A 14358-nucleotide genomic window follows, 5' to 3' on the forward strand; every position below is an offset into this window, starting at 1 on the left:
CCACTAAATGAGGAAAAAGCAAAGGAGCTGGGACTTGAGCCCAGCTATGCAGGGGCTGGAGCCCTACTGTCCATACCTGACCATCTTCCACAGATCCAGGCTTAATACCCATTATACTGTTCCTGTGAGTTCCTGAACTACTGGTTGTGTGACCATTTCAGTTGGATGGAACTGGCCTTTGTCATTTTTACGGAAATAAAAGAAGGGAGGTTATCCTCAATAAATGGAGGATATAAAATAAGATTATAGCAGTAATTTTTCCTCCGGCTTTTCATTTTAAAAAATTTCAAAGATACAGAATGCTGAAAGAGGAACACTTATATCATACATCTAGATTTAATAACTGTTAACATTTTGCCACATTTACTGTACTCAGTAGACTACACATTTTTCAGAATTATTTGAGAATAAGTTGCAGACATCAGTACACTTCACCACTAAACACTTAAACATGTACCTCCTAAAAACAAGGATATTCTCCTACAGAATGGTAGTACCTAAGAAAGGGTAATACTTAAATACTTTAGTAATACTAAATACTTTAATAATACTACTTGTTATTAAATACTACTACTACTAATAATAAAGTAATACTTAAGAAAATTAATAATTTCCAATGTATAATATCCAGTTTAAATTCAAATATCCTCGATTGTCTCTAAAATGACTTTTTGAAAAAAAGCAGGATCCCATCAGAGATTGACACTTTGTCAGTCTGTATAAGGACACCAGTCATAGTAGATTAGGGGTCCACCCTACCTCACTGCGACCTCATCTTAACTAATAACATTTGTAACGACTCTGTTTCCAAAGAAGCTCACACTCTGAGCTATTGGGGATTAGGACTTAAACATGAATTTTGTGGAGGGACACCATTCAGCCCATAGCAACCACAAGAGATTGATATTGTTATGTCTCTTTAGCCTCTTTTAATTGACAACATCCTCACCACTTTTATGTTTTTATGACATTGACTTTTTAAACAGTACAGGGCAATTTTCTTGTAAATAGTCCACATTCTGGATGTGTCTCGTTGTTTCCTAGCCTCCTAGCCTTTCAGTGACCGGCTGAGCCCAGGGAAGCAGAATGGGGAGGAATTATGTGAATTTCATGGTAAATAAAAGTTGTGATGTGTGGAGAGGCAGAATGATGCCTTGGCAGAGAGCAGGACAAGCATTCAGGAGACCCAACTGCTGCCTACCAGTTGTCTGCCTCCTTGGACTTCCCCACCAACCCACCATGCGTAATGGGGGACATGTCCAGGTGATGTACATGGTTAGCAAATACAGCCTTAGGGAAGGGCTCAAAAAAGGATAGGAGCACATGAAAGAACACAACAGTCAACTTGAAGGCAACCCAATTGGTCAAAACCGGAACGAACTGAGAAATAAGTAAATAAGCAAAGTATTGCATTATAATTCATAAAATAAATATCTATGATTCCTTACTGATATAAAAATAAAAATTGCAAAAATAAATTGGGAAGAAGGGATAGTTCTTACTTACAGAAGAATTCCAATTAATAAATGTAGATGAAATGGGAAAATATTTTTAAAAGTCACCATTAGGTAAACACCACAGTAATAATTATTACAGGCAAAATCTACCAATAGATGCTCAAATTAGTATGAGAAACTTTGAGGAGAAACAAAATAGTTGCATAGTCTCAAGTATGTCCTTCAAGATATTCACTAATTATGAAAAGAAAAATGGTAATTTTACAGTGAAGAAAGCCAGCAGATACTGCCTTCACCAAATGATCAAGGTTAATTATCACCAATACTAAGACTTATTGACATCATGTACTCCCTGATCCATAGGCTGAGAAGGTCATATCACTGTTGTATGCCTGCCAAAAATGCATAACCTCAACTCAATAGTGAGAAAACATCAAGCAAACCCCCATTGACAGTTATTCTGCAATATAACTGACTTGCCTTCTTTAAAAGTGGCAAGGTCACAAAAGACAAGCAAAGACTGGAAAGACTGAGGAAATGTCACAGATTGGAGGAGACCAAGGAGACATAGCAACTGAATGTGATGTGAGATCCAATCAGTGAAAGAACTGGTGAAAATCACATTAGGCCTGTTGCTTAATAGTAATTAACGACATTCATAATAACATCACTAATAGCACCCATGTTAATTTCATGATTTTGATCACCATACTATGGTTATTTAAGATGTTCCTTTAACATTTAGGGAAGCCAGGCAATGCACATATGAGTACTCACTGTACATTTTTGCAACTTTTCTGTAAGTCAAAATTTGTTTCAAAAGAAAAAGTTAAAAAAAAAAGATAGCTGCATGTGTAAGTAAAGTTGAAAGTCTCCTAGCCACTGTGGTCTGAAGGACACAGATGACAGTCCCCTACCTTCAACATTTTCCTCAGCAGCCCGTCAAGATGCCTGAAATCCCACCATTCAAGGCACATTACTTCCTTTCTTTCTTTTCTTTTCTTTTCTTCTTTTTTCTTTTTTTTTTTTTTTTTTTTTGGAGACAGAGTCTCGCACTGCCTCCCAGACTGGAGTGCAATGGTGCAATCTCGGCTAACTGCAACCTCCGCCTCCCAGGTTCAAGCAATTCTCCTGCCTCAGCCTCCTGAGTAGCTAGGACTACAAGCATCTGCCACCACACCCAGCTAATTTTTGTATTTTTAGGAGAGACAGGGTTTCATTATGTTGGCTAGGCTGGTCTCAAACTCCTGATCTCAGGTAATCCATTAGTTTCAACAAATATTTTGTGTTTCTGAAAGTCCAAAGAGTCACGTAACGTATTTATTGAGCACTTTCTATGTTCAGGGACCTGCTAGGTACTAGGAATAGGTAGTGGATAAGACAGATAGCACCTCTGTCCCCCTAGAGCTTATATTCAGCTGTAGTCTCTTACTATGATGTTAAGATGAGTTTCTTTGCTTCAATTCCTACAGAGGCCATAAACCAGGATCCTAAGAAGAGGTAAATTTGGGTAAATGAAAGAGGGGAGGCAAAAGCTTAGAGCATACAGCAGATGCTGTTTGGAGAAGGCAGGCCTGCACAGGGGCTGCTGAAAGATTCAAGAAGTAAGTGTGATATTGAGACAAGTAGGATGGGGCACTGGGAGAAATACAGCTTGAGGAGTTGAATACACATGAAATCTGAATTGAACCCAAAATAATAACAATAGCCAACCCCCGGAAAGCACTGGTTATGTGGCAGGTACTGTTCTCACGAATTTATGTGTGTGGTGACTCCTTAGACCCTTGCAGCAGCCCTGTGAGGCAAGGTACTGTTATTATCCCTTTTTGCAGATAAAGGAGCTGAGGCACTGAGGGTCACACAGCTGGTACATGCTGGAGTCTCGCCATGGGCCTGGGCAGTTTGTCTCTAGAGACAGTGAGCCTCACACACATGCTCTGCTGCTGTTCCCAGAGCTGAGCGACAACACTTTGGCACAGAGAAGGAAGGAAAATTGCAGAGCCAAGATCAAGCCCTCATATCTAGGTCTAAAGGAGCAAAAAAGAAAGAAGAGGAAGAGGAAGAAGAAGAACGGGATGGGGGAGGGAAAGGGAGGGGGAACCAAGTCTTGCTTTGTGTGAGTGCTGCTATGTCTTAGACAGGATACCCAGTGCTTTCCCTGTATTAGTATCTAAAATTCATGCTTCTGAGATACCGTCATTCTTATTTTACAGAGGAGGCTTAGAGAGGTGAAGTATTTTGCCCAAGGTCACATAGTTCTAGTAACAGGTGAAGCCAGGATTTAGCTGATTTATGGAAAGCTTTAGATTTGGTTGCTCTCAGTCTCACCACTGGCCTAGCACTAAATAAGCATGTGTGTTTCTCTCTCTCTCTCTCTCTCTCTCTCTCTCTCTCTCTCTCTCTCTTTCCCACCCCCCCCCACCTTCACTCTTCCTCTCCCTCCCCCTCTCTCCTCTCACACACTAAAGTTAATTATTTAATGCCCTAAATATATATCTTGCGGATGACATTTTGCAGCACTGAGCTTTAAACAGTACATGTTTAAATACATTTAATCCAATGAATATTTCAAGGTAATTAATCTCCACAGGGTGAGAGAATGCTCAGGTTTCCCAGCACATCATAATACATCTGAATCAGCTGAGGAAATGATTTGCACACTCTGCAGTGGGTTGAGAAAGAAAGATTCACTTAAGGACTTTTAGATCTGACTCCCTGGTGTTAACGAGCAGAAAGGCTGCTAAAGAGAAGGATTAAGGCGCCTCCTAGTGGTTTTATTTATGCAAGGAGTGAATATGGCTAACAACTATTGGGCAAGAGGACTACTTGTTTGAGTTGGCCGGGGTGGGAGAGTTTTGTTTTGGTTTTGGTTTTGGAGAGTACTATCCTGCAAATGTGTGCACATACACATATGTACACACATGCATAATTCACATAATTTTTGTGTATCAAATACATATCACCATGGTACATGGCCCCTGTGTTATATGCTACTGTTTTATGAGTGTGGGAGTATGGTGGGATAACAGCGGGTGAGAATTTGCATGGGTGCCTACCCACATGATTTTGCCTGGACTCTCTAACCCTTCTGTGAGGTGTTGAGATGACTATATTTGTTGAAGATTTAGGTTGAGCCCATAGAACTCAATGAATGGAGTTAATTGGCCTGATTTCCAACTCATGACGTTAGTAATAGCTGCCGTCAACTGAAGGATTATAGCTGTGGCCATATATATGTATGTGTTTCATATGCTATATCTCTATATTACTATACATAGTCATAGTTATGATTATAATATATAATACAGTAATTATTACTATATTACTATTATAATAACTAGTAATATACAGATAGCTATATGTACATACAAATGTATATATATAATCCCACGTGATCCTCTTGTCAATGCTGTAAGAGATTAGTGTCATTAACCCACATTACTGATGAGAAAACTGAGGCTCAGAATTTAAGCAACTTTTCCAAAGTCACACAACTTGTCAAAACCAGGCCTGCTGATTCCTGAGTCCATGTTAGTAACCTTATACTGCCTTTGCATCTCATTTTACATGGCTGTGAACTTGTGCTAGCAGTATCAAATCAAATAATATTTATTATTTACCTACTAGAGGCAACCTACTAGTACAAGACACTGTGCTTGGTACTTTTGAGGGAACACACACACACACACACGCACAAATTATGATGCCTATCCTCAAAAATTTAATAGTTTTATTGGATAAGATAATAAAGACTTTAAAATTTAAGTCTTTTTTGAAAAAAAAGACTTGACAGCAAAAAAAAAAAAATTAAAGTGACAGAATAACCTTAGAAGGTAGGGCATTAGACAACACTTATTTAATTGCCAAATTAATAAGAATTATCATGGGGAAGGTCAATTCAGCGGGTATTTGAACTGGGTTTTGAAAGTTGAGTGAGCCGAAGGGGCAGGTAGTGCTTTCCTGAAAGGAGGCTACTCCAGAGAGCCATGAAACATGGCGAAGTAGCCAGAAAACACTGGGCTGGGGGCCTGGAGCCTCAGAGACTCAGTCACAGGCCTGCTGAGGACATTTAGGCAAGGCATACTTGCCTCTTTACACCTCAATCTCACCATCTGTACATTTAGGCAATTGACCCCACTCAGAACCTCTTTGGCCTAAAATTCTACATTCCATACGTCTAGAAATTTGAACTGAGTCATAGTCCATAAAGGACTACAGAGTGTCAGGAAGTTTTATTGGTGGTGGAGTGGCTGAGCTGTCATTTCAACCTGCTCACCATCTGGAGGAGAAAGGGGCAATACCTCTCATCCACACTCATAAACATGCTGAAGGGTTCCTTTCGTGGTTAATGGCAGCACACCCTCTGGCACATGCGGAAGGACCAAAGACATGTACCATTACCTAGATGGTGGCTATGGCATTACATATCAAGATGTTTTTCCCTAGCATCATGATTTGGTGCCTTCCACACATATCACTGTGTAATAGAAAAAACACAGTATCAATGGGAACCCAATCTGACAAAACAGCCATTGGTGTACTTCCCCATGAATGGTTTCTAGTTCTCCACATGCACATCCTCACTTTATCTCCAGACCTTGGAAAATGCTGCTATCTCTGCTTGGAAGAAACATACCCACTCATACTCATGCACACACTCCTGTGCACATATACCTTTATTCATAATATTCACTGGCATTTATTAGGGGTTATGAATCCCAGATGATAGCTCAAGAGCACGAGCAACATACTTTATTTATTGGTTAATACAGAACAGAGTCCCTATTCTGGTAGGTGGGAAGCAAATTTGGAGCATCTCTCTGTCCTCTTGGGAAGCAAATTTGGAGAATCTTGATCACATCTAGATTCTGGGGTGGAATGAGGGGGAGCTTATGTAATGTCCTTGATGTTTCCTGTCCACACTGGCTGAGAGATCCCCTGACCTATCTGTCAGGGAGCTCATTGTGGAGATGCTCCTTGTTCCCAGCTCACAAGCTTTCTTAGTGGCTTCTGCGCCCATTCCCTGGCACACAAAAAATTACTCTGCCATGCCCTGCCGTGCCACCTATGGTGCCTTCTCTGCTCCCTCAAACACCCCTCACAGCCAGCTCCATCCCTCTCTGGGTAATTTCAGCCCTCCTGGGCCTTTATGCAGAAAAAGGGCACATGTGCCTTTAGCTCTTGGGCTCCACAAATCTATTTGGTGTTTTTCTGGTCTTTTCCCCAGGGATACATCTAAAAATTCAAAAGCAGAAGACTCCTCTGCAGGACCAGTAGTAGCTTTACTTTCCTTCCCCACCCCTTGTTTCCTTAGGAATTCTTTCTGAATTTCAGAAGTTGGAAGCTTTCAGATGGTTTCTTCATGCAAGAGTTCAGCCCAATCAGGAGAATGCCCTAGGCAGGGTAATAATAAGGAACATACAATAAAATAACTGATCTTTGGAGGTGTCAACACTGAGGAACAATTGGAAACTGTCAGAGAACAGGGAGAAATGACAACCAAATACAATGTGGTATGTTGAGTGGGATTCTGGAACAACAAAAACACAAACAAAAAAAATACATTAGTGGAGGCCAGGCGTGGTGGCTCATGCCTGTAATCCCAGCAGTTTGGGAGACCGAGGCAGGCGGATCACCTGAGATCAGGAGTTTGAGACCAGCCTGGCCAACATGGCAAAACCCTGTCTCTACTAAATACACAAAAATTAGCCGGGCGTGATGGCACATGCCTGTAGCCCCAGCTACTCGGGAGGCTGAGAGAGGAGAATCACTTGAACCTGGAGGCAGAGGTTGCAGTGAGCCAAGATCACGCGACTGCACTCCAGCCTTGGTTAATGGTATTGTGCCGATGTTAATTTCACAGTTCTGATCCTTGTTTTATGTTTACACAAGATGTTAACAATTGGGATTGTATAGGTGAAAAATATATAAAAACTTTGTACTATTTTGCAATTTTTCAGTAGCCACATGTTCATTGCTAGTACATAGCAATAAATTGATTTTCATATGTTCATCTTGTATCCTACAAGTCTGCTAAACTCACTTACTACAGTTTTTATGTAGATTACTTGGGATTTGCTGTATAGACTACTATGTCATTTGCAAACAGGGACAGCTTTATTTCTCCTCTCTAATATGTATGCTTTTTATTTCCTTTTCTTGCATTTTTGCTTGGGTTAAGATGCCTATCACTATGCTGAATAAGAGTGATGAGAGTGGAGATCTTTGCCTCGTTCCTGATCATAGGGGGAAAGCACATCTTGTGTCATTATTGTATTTTTCACTTCTAAAATTTCCATTTGGTTCTTCTTTATATCTTTCATTTCTTTGCTGATACTTGCTTTTTACTTTTCTAAGACTTTTAACTTTTGTTTCAAGTATGTTCATTAATGGCTCGTTGAAACACTTTTATGATGGCTGTTATAAAATCTTTGTCATATAATGCTAAAATTTCTGGCATCATGGTATTGACATCTATTGACTGTCTTTTTCATTCAGTTTTAAATCTTCCTGGTTCTTGATGTGACAGGTGATTTTCAATAGAAACCTGATCATTTCAATGAAACGATCTTTATCTTCTCTGAACCTTCTGTTTTAGCTGACTTCTTCTGACACACTGCTCCAGCAAGGTGGTAACGGGTGGAAGGGCATCTCATTACTGCCACGAGTAGGTTCCCCACTCATCCTCCATGGACACTTGACAGGATAGGGGATTCTTTGCCACTGCTAGGTGGGATTAGAAGTTCCAGCTTCCCACAAGTCCTCTCTACTGAGACTTCCCTAGCTGGGAGGAGTAGGAGTACCTCATTACTATTCCCCACATGGCCTCTGCTGATGCCATGGGGGTGGCTGGGAGGGCGGCTTTCTTACTGCTAGGCCTTCTCTAATACTACCCCCTGGGATGGTGGAGGAACACCTCATTACTGATAGTTAAGGGAAGAAGTCCAGGCTTCCCACATGGTCTCCACTGACACTATGGAGGGGTGGGTCTCCTTATCACCCAGTGGGGATTAAGGTCCCAACTCTCTACTTGGCCTTCTCTGGCACCATCCCAGTAGGAGGGTTGGGACAGTTCATCACAGCTGGGTGAGGGTGGACATTTAAGCTCATAACTTGGTCTTTGTTGGCATAAGTGGGGTGGAGCAGCATTTTTTTCCTATGGTGCTTGGCTGGAGTACAGAAGTTATTACAGTTATCATCTAAAAGTTTTCTGCCTTGCTAGGCTGCCTTTTCCTGGTCCACTGGTTAATGGGAAGAGGCTTTCATTTGGGCTACTTTTGTTTGTGCTCATTGGTGTTTCTATGTTGCTGACTCCTTCAGCTCCAAGTCTGGGAAATACAGTGCAGAAAAGAAAACCGAGGGAACTCACCATTGTGTTATTATTTGGGTTCTTAAGTCCCTAGATGGTCTCTTATGGTCTTTTACACTTAGGGAGAGAAATAGGGGGAAATATGTCTACTCCATGTTCCTGGAAAAGTAAAAAACTGAAAGTAAAAAACTGATTTTACAAATTTGAAAACATCTTGAATCATTAGGAGTTCTCGAGTCTATGTCCTGAGTCCTTTTTTTTTTTTTTTTTTTTTCCTTTTGAGACAGAGTCTCGCTCTGTGGGCTGGAGTGCAGTGGCACGATCTCAGCTCACTGCAAGCTCTGCCTCCCAGTTCATGCCATTCTCCTGCCTCAGCCTCCAGAGTAGCTGGGACTACAGGTGCCCACCACCATGCCTGGCTAATTTTTTTTGTATCTTTAGTAGGGACGGGGTTTCACTGTGTTAGCCAGGATGGTCTCGATACCCTGACCTTGTGATGCACCTGCCTCAGCCTCCCAAAGTGCTGGGATTACAGGCGTGAGCCACCGCACCCGGCCATGTCCTTTCTTTCCCTACCCCCACTAGACTAGAAGGGACTCCTTGTGTGTCTGTTTTCACCAATACATCTTGTCCCTGGGATAATAATTATAGAATAGCACCATAAATAAAAGGAGAGGGGGAGGGGAATGAGAGCACAAACGGTATGTGGAAATACCAGGTGCCAAAAACTTAGGTTAATATTTTTAAAAGATACCTTTATCTCAAATACATTATCTTTATATCCTTTGCAGCAATATATGAGTTAGGTGTTATTAACATTTTACACTGAAAGACTGAGGTTGCTGAAGGTGGCAAACTTCTGTATGTCAAGAAGGCATGAAGAGATGAAACCAGCTAAGTCTGTCCTTTTTATTATGTAAGCAAAGGTTTCCCAGAACCCCTCACCAGCAGACTTCTACTTGCATCTCACTACTGCAACAATGATGTCACATGGTCATCCCTCACTGCAAGCAAATATGGAAGAGCTAGTGAATGTTTCAAGCGGATGGCAATGAGGAGAAGGTTCAGAATGGCTGTTGGATCCACCCCTCTTCAGTTTTGCCATAATCTGTAACTATTAATAAAGAGCCTCCTTCCTAGTCAGGTTGACCCAAATCTCTGGGGAGCCTACTGCATTTTTCAAGGGCATAGTCAATATGCTTTCATATTTGGAAACTTCAAAAATGAATAATATGTATAAAGAAAATTAAACTTAATATCTACTTGATGTCAATTATGTGAAAGATGTAGTGTTTAATATAGGGGGCAGAATTTTTACATTTAAACAAAGGGGCATGAATTTAAACAGGTTAAAAAGCATTGTATTGAGAAGTGAGCACTGGCCGGGCGCGGTGGCTCACACCTATAATGCCAGCACTTTGGGGAGGCTGAGGTGGGCAGATCACCTGAGGTCAGGAGGTCGAGACCAACCTGACCAACATGGTGAGACCTCGTCTCTACTAAAAATGCAAAAATTAGCTGGGTGTGGTGGCAGGCGCCTGTAATCCCAGCTACTTGGGAGGCTGAGGTGAGAGAATCGCTTGAACCTGGGAGGCGCAGGTTGCAGTGAGCTGAGATTATACCACTGCACTCCAGCCTGGGCAAGAAGAGAGAAACTCGGTTTCAAAAAAAAAAAGTGAGCACCGTGGGCACTATTAAGAGGCACTACCCAATACCCTAAGGTTACAGGAACTCCATTGGCCACATACAAAGATAAGCTGACTACCATCTTTGTCAGCTACAGCTTATCTATGGAAGAAGGCCGTGTTCTCTGGACCTGTTGAGTGTCAAGCTGCAAGGTGTCATAAATAGTTTGGTGGCCCTGTTAGTGTTAGCTGTTCTTAAAGGGACAAGGAGATCCACAGTGGTAGGGAGAGAGGAAGACACATGCTGTCAGCCACAGCCAGTGCTAAGTGCCTTGCTGGCAGCGTTTTCCTTCAGGGTTACCCAGCACACAAAGTAGCCAAGCTCAGGTAATTTTAGGAAAAGATCTTCCACTCCACATGATTGCTAATTGCCTACGAAGCAAAGCACAGTAGAAATAGCAGGCAGATATGAAACTGCAAATGTTGGTGATAACTGTATTTAACCTCTCCTAAAGGAACACTAAAGAGACTTTAATACTTTTGTGGGGGGAACCCCAATGTGTGAAAAGAGAAACAGCAATTGCTGACAGAGTCACTTTCCACCTGAAGGAACTGTGCCAAAATCAATTTCTAATAGGAGGGAAGGGTAATGAGAGTGCATTGTGGATTATAGTCACATTCTACATCTCTAAAAGCTTCTCTAGACAGACTGTAAATTACATTGACCTTAAAGAAAATGTTCACACTAAAGTCTTTGGTTTTTATGAACATTCCACCTGGATAACGTGACCTGGCTTTAGATAAAATAAGAAATAAACCAAGAAACCAACAGCCATACAGAGCCAGCAGTCAGAACTGGTTTGATGATTGATTCTGACTGTTTTCTTCCTGCCCATATATCTAGAGAGCAAAGAGCATTATTTCCATAAATGATATCCAAACCCAAGTCCAATCTGGAATGGCTATGTGATATCCCAACCTTGCTTTGACAATTGCTAAAATCAATGTGATATTTGGGGCATTAAAAACAACAGACACCGACTCTGGGAAACTTAAGCCTAAAAGGTATGTATCAAAAGTATGTTAGCTGGGGAACAAGGCAGGGCCATGATCGTACCACAGGATATGTTTGCTCAGCACAGCATCATAGGCACTACAAGCACTATAGGTATCCCTGCCTCTAAATCTCCACTGCTGCTGTTGCATTTCACTGCCCTGGACATGCTCTCTATGCTACCACTCTGCTGCAAATTATCACCAGCTGGCCAGCCTCTCAAGATTCAGTTCTGGCAGGAACACCTGTAAGGTGCTACTACAACAACCTATTAGGTCGTACTGAGACCACACGACCACACTTAAGCACAAGGTGCCAGGGTATGGGGAATTCTCCACACAGGAAGGGTATACTGGGCAGCCAGAACAACAAATCCATTATAAATGAGTTTAAAAGAATAAAGGGCCACTCCTATATGATGTCAAAATTTCTAAATATGTAATACTATACATGATACTATTTATTATATTCCATATACATATATATATACACACACACACATACATCCTAAAAAAAAATTAGTGTTTTCTGGAAATCAATCAATATTTATAGACAGCGTTACCATGAGTAGGTTTGGGTCCTGTGAAGACCTTATTTTCAAGTCCTCAGCAGTAGAAGACAGGCTAAAAATCTTTGCATGGGAGTTGCACTGGGTCCTTTTCCAGACTTCTGGGCTCCAGTGATTTGTACCAGTTCCCTGCCCTCTACACCTCCACCCCATCTTCTAGTCAACTTTTTTTGACCCTTTTTTTCAGACATTTACTTCTGACCAAGGTGTTACAGGAGACACAACATAGAAAGAAGGGAAGAGAACTAACTTTTGCAGAATGTTTATTTAATGAGTATTTTAGGAGCCTACTTAGCTTAACATTATCCTTATAGGAGGTAGAGCTGTAACTTTACAACACCCATCTGGGTTTAAAGCCCGGCTCTACCAGATATTGTGGCCTTAGGCAAGTTATTTAACCTTTGTGACCACCATATTTCTCATCATAAAATGAGGAGCAAGATGGCAGAATGCAAGCCTCCACCTATTGTCCCACCTGCAAGGAAACCAAGTTAACAACTATATATACAAGCAAAGCACTTCCATAAGAACCACAAATCAGGTGAGCACTCATAGTACCTGGTTTTAACTTCATATCACTGAAAGAGGCACTGAAGAGGTAGGAAAAACAGTCTTGAAGCCCCGACACCACCCTTCCCTCATCCGCAGCAGTGCAGCATGGTGCGGAGAGTATTTCTGGGTGCTGGGGAGAGTGAGAGCACAGCAAGTGTGAGGCATTGATGAACTCAGTGCTGTCTGTTAGACCAGAAAGAAAAACCAGACCAAACTCAGCTTACATCCACCCATAGAGGAAGCATTTGGACTAGCCCTAGCCAGAGGGGAATCACTAATCCCCAGAGGTCAATTGCCACCATGGGCTAAAGGGCTCTGGGTCTCTAAGTAAATTTGAAAGGCTGTCTAGTCTGTAAGGACTGAACTCTTTGGTGAGTGGTAGTGCTGAACTGGGCCCAGAGACGGTGGACTGGGGGGCATGTGACTACTGAGACACCAGCAGGGGTAGCTAAGAAAGTGCTGGCATCACCCCTCCTCTAACCCTGGTCTACACAACTCATGACTCCAAAAGACAGCCCTTCCTTTGACTTGAGGAGAGGAGAGGGAAGAGTGGAGGGGATTGTGTCTCGTATCTTTGATACCACAGCAGAGTAAGGCACTGGTCAGAGTCATGAGGCCCCTGTTCCAAGCCCTAGTTCCTAAATGACATTTCCAGAAAGACCCTGGGGCAGAAAAGAATCTGCTGCCTTGAAGGGAAGAACCCAGTCCTGGCAGCATTGATCACATGCTAACTGAAGAGCCTTTGGGTCTTGAATAACCAGCAGTGATGCCCAGGTACTATGTTGAGGGCCTTGGGTGAGCCTCTGAAACTTGCTGGCTTCTGGTACCAGCTTGACCACAGGGGAGTAGAGCACCAAGTGGGCTCTTAGGGTCCCCAATTCAAAGACTTAACTCTTGAATGGCATTTCTGGACCCACCCTGGGCCAGAAGGGAGCCCATTGCTGTGAAGGGTGGGTCCCAGGTAAGACAGCATTCACCACAAGCTGACTGAAGAGCCCTTGGGCCTTAAGGGAACATCAGACGCAGTCTGGTAGAACTCCCCATGGCCTGTAATGGTGGTAGCTACAGGATGAAGCTTTTCTGCCTTTGTAAAGAGGAGGGAAGAGTGGGAAGGACTGCCGTCTTGTGGCTTGATGGCCAGCTCAGCCACAATACAATAGAACACCAGGTAGACTTCCAAGGATTTTGACTCTAGTCTCTGACCCCAGATGGCACCTCTAGACCCATCTGGGGCCTGGGGGAATTCACCAACCTGGACACAAGCCTGGCTGGCTTTGCTACCTGCTGATTGTAAAGCCACAAGGCCTTGAGCGAACAAAGGCAATAGCCAGGGAGTGGTTCAGCAGGCCTTGGGTGAGACCCAGTACTGTGCTGGCTTCAGGTCTGACCCAGCGAGTCATAGTGGTGGTGGCTGCAGGGGTGCTTGTGTCACTCCACACCCAGCTTTAGGTGGCTCAGAACTGAAAGAGAGAGACACTGTGTGTTTGGGAAAAAGTAAGGCAAGAGAACAAGAGTCTCTGCCTGGTAATACAGAGAATTCTCCCAGATCTTGTCCAAGACCATCAAGGTGGTACCTCTATGAGTCTTCAAGAATCATAGAGTTACTGAGCATGGGGTGCCCCCAAAGCAGATACAGCTTAGATCTCAACACCCAAGTCCTTTCAAATGTCTGAAAAATCTTCTCAACAAGTACAGGTACAAAGAAGCCCAGACAGTTAAAACTATAATAAATACCTAACTCCTCAATGCCTAGACATCTACAAATATAAAGATAATCCAGGAAAACATGACCT

General features: G+C 42.5%; 1 long non-coding RNA gene across 1 annotated transcript in view; it reads right to left on the reverse strand.

The window, feature by feature from the left end:
* Positions 1-14358, reverse strand: part of LOC140713483 (uncharacterized) — a 55469-nt gene that overhangs the window by 13031 nt on the left and 28080 nt on the right. Inside the window, exons 2-3 of the long non-coding RNA XR_012095576.1 lie at positions 12572-12695; positions 8827-8925 (exon numbers count right to left, since the gene is read on the reverse strand). This is a non-coding gene — a long non-coding RNA (uncharacterized lncRNA). The remainder of the gene's footprint in view (positions 1-8826; positions 8926-12571; positions 12696-14358) is intronic.

Source organism: Chlorocebus sabaeus, chromosome 15, assembly GCF_047675955.1.
Source record: "Chlorocebus sabaeus isolate Y175 chromosome 15, mChlSab1.0.hap1, whole genome shotgun sequence".
Taxonomy (NCBI): domain Eukaryota; kingdom Metazoa; phylum Chordata; class Mammalia; order Primates; family Cercopithecidae; genus Chlorocebus; species Chlorocebus sabaeus.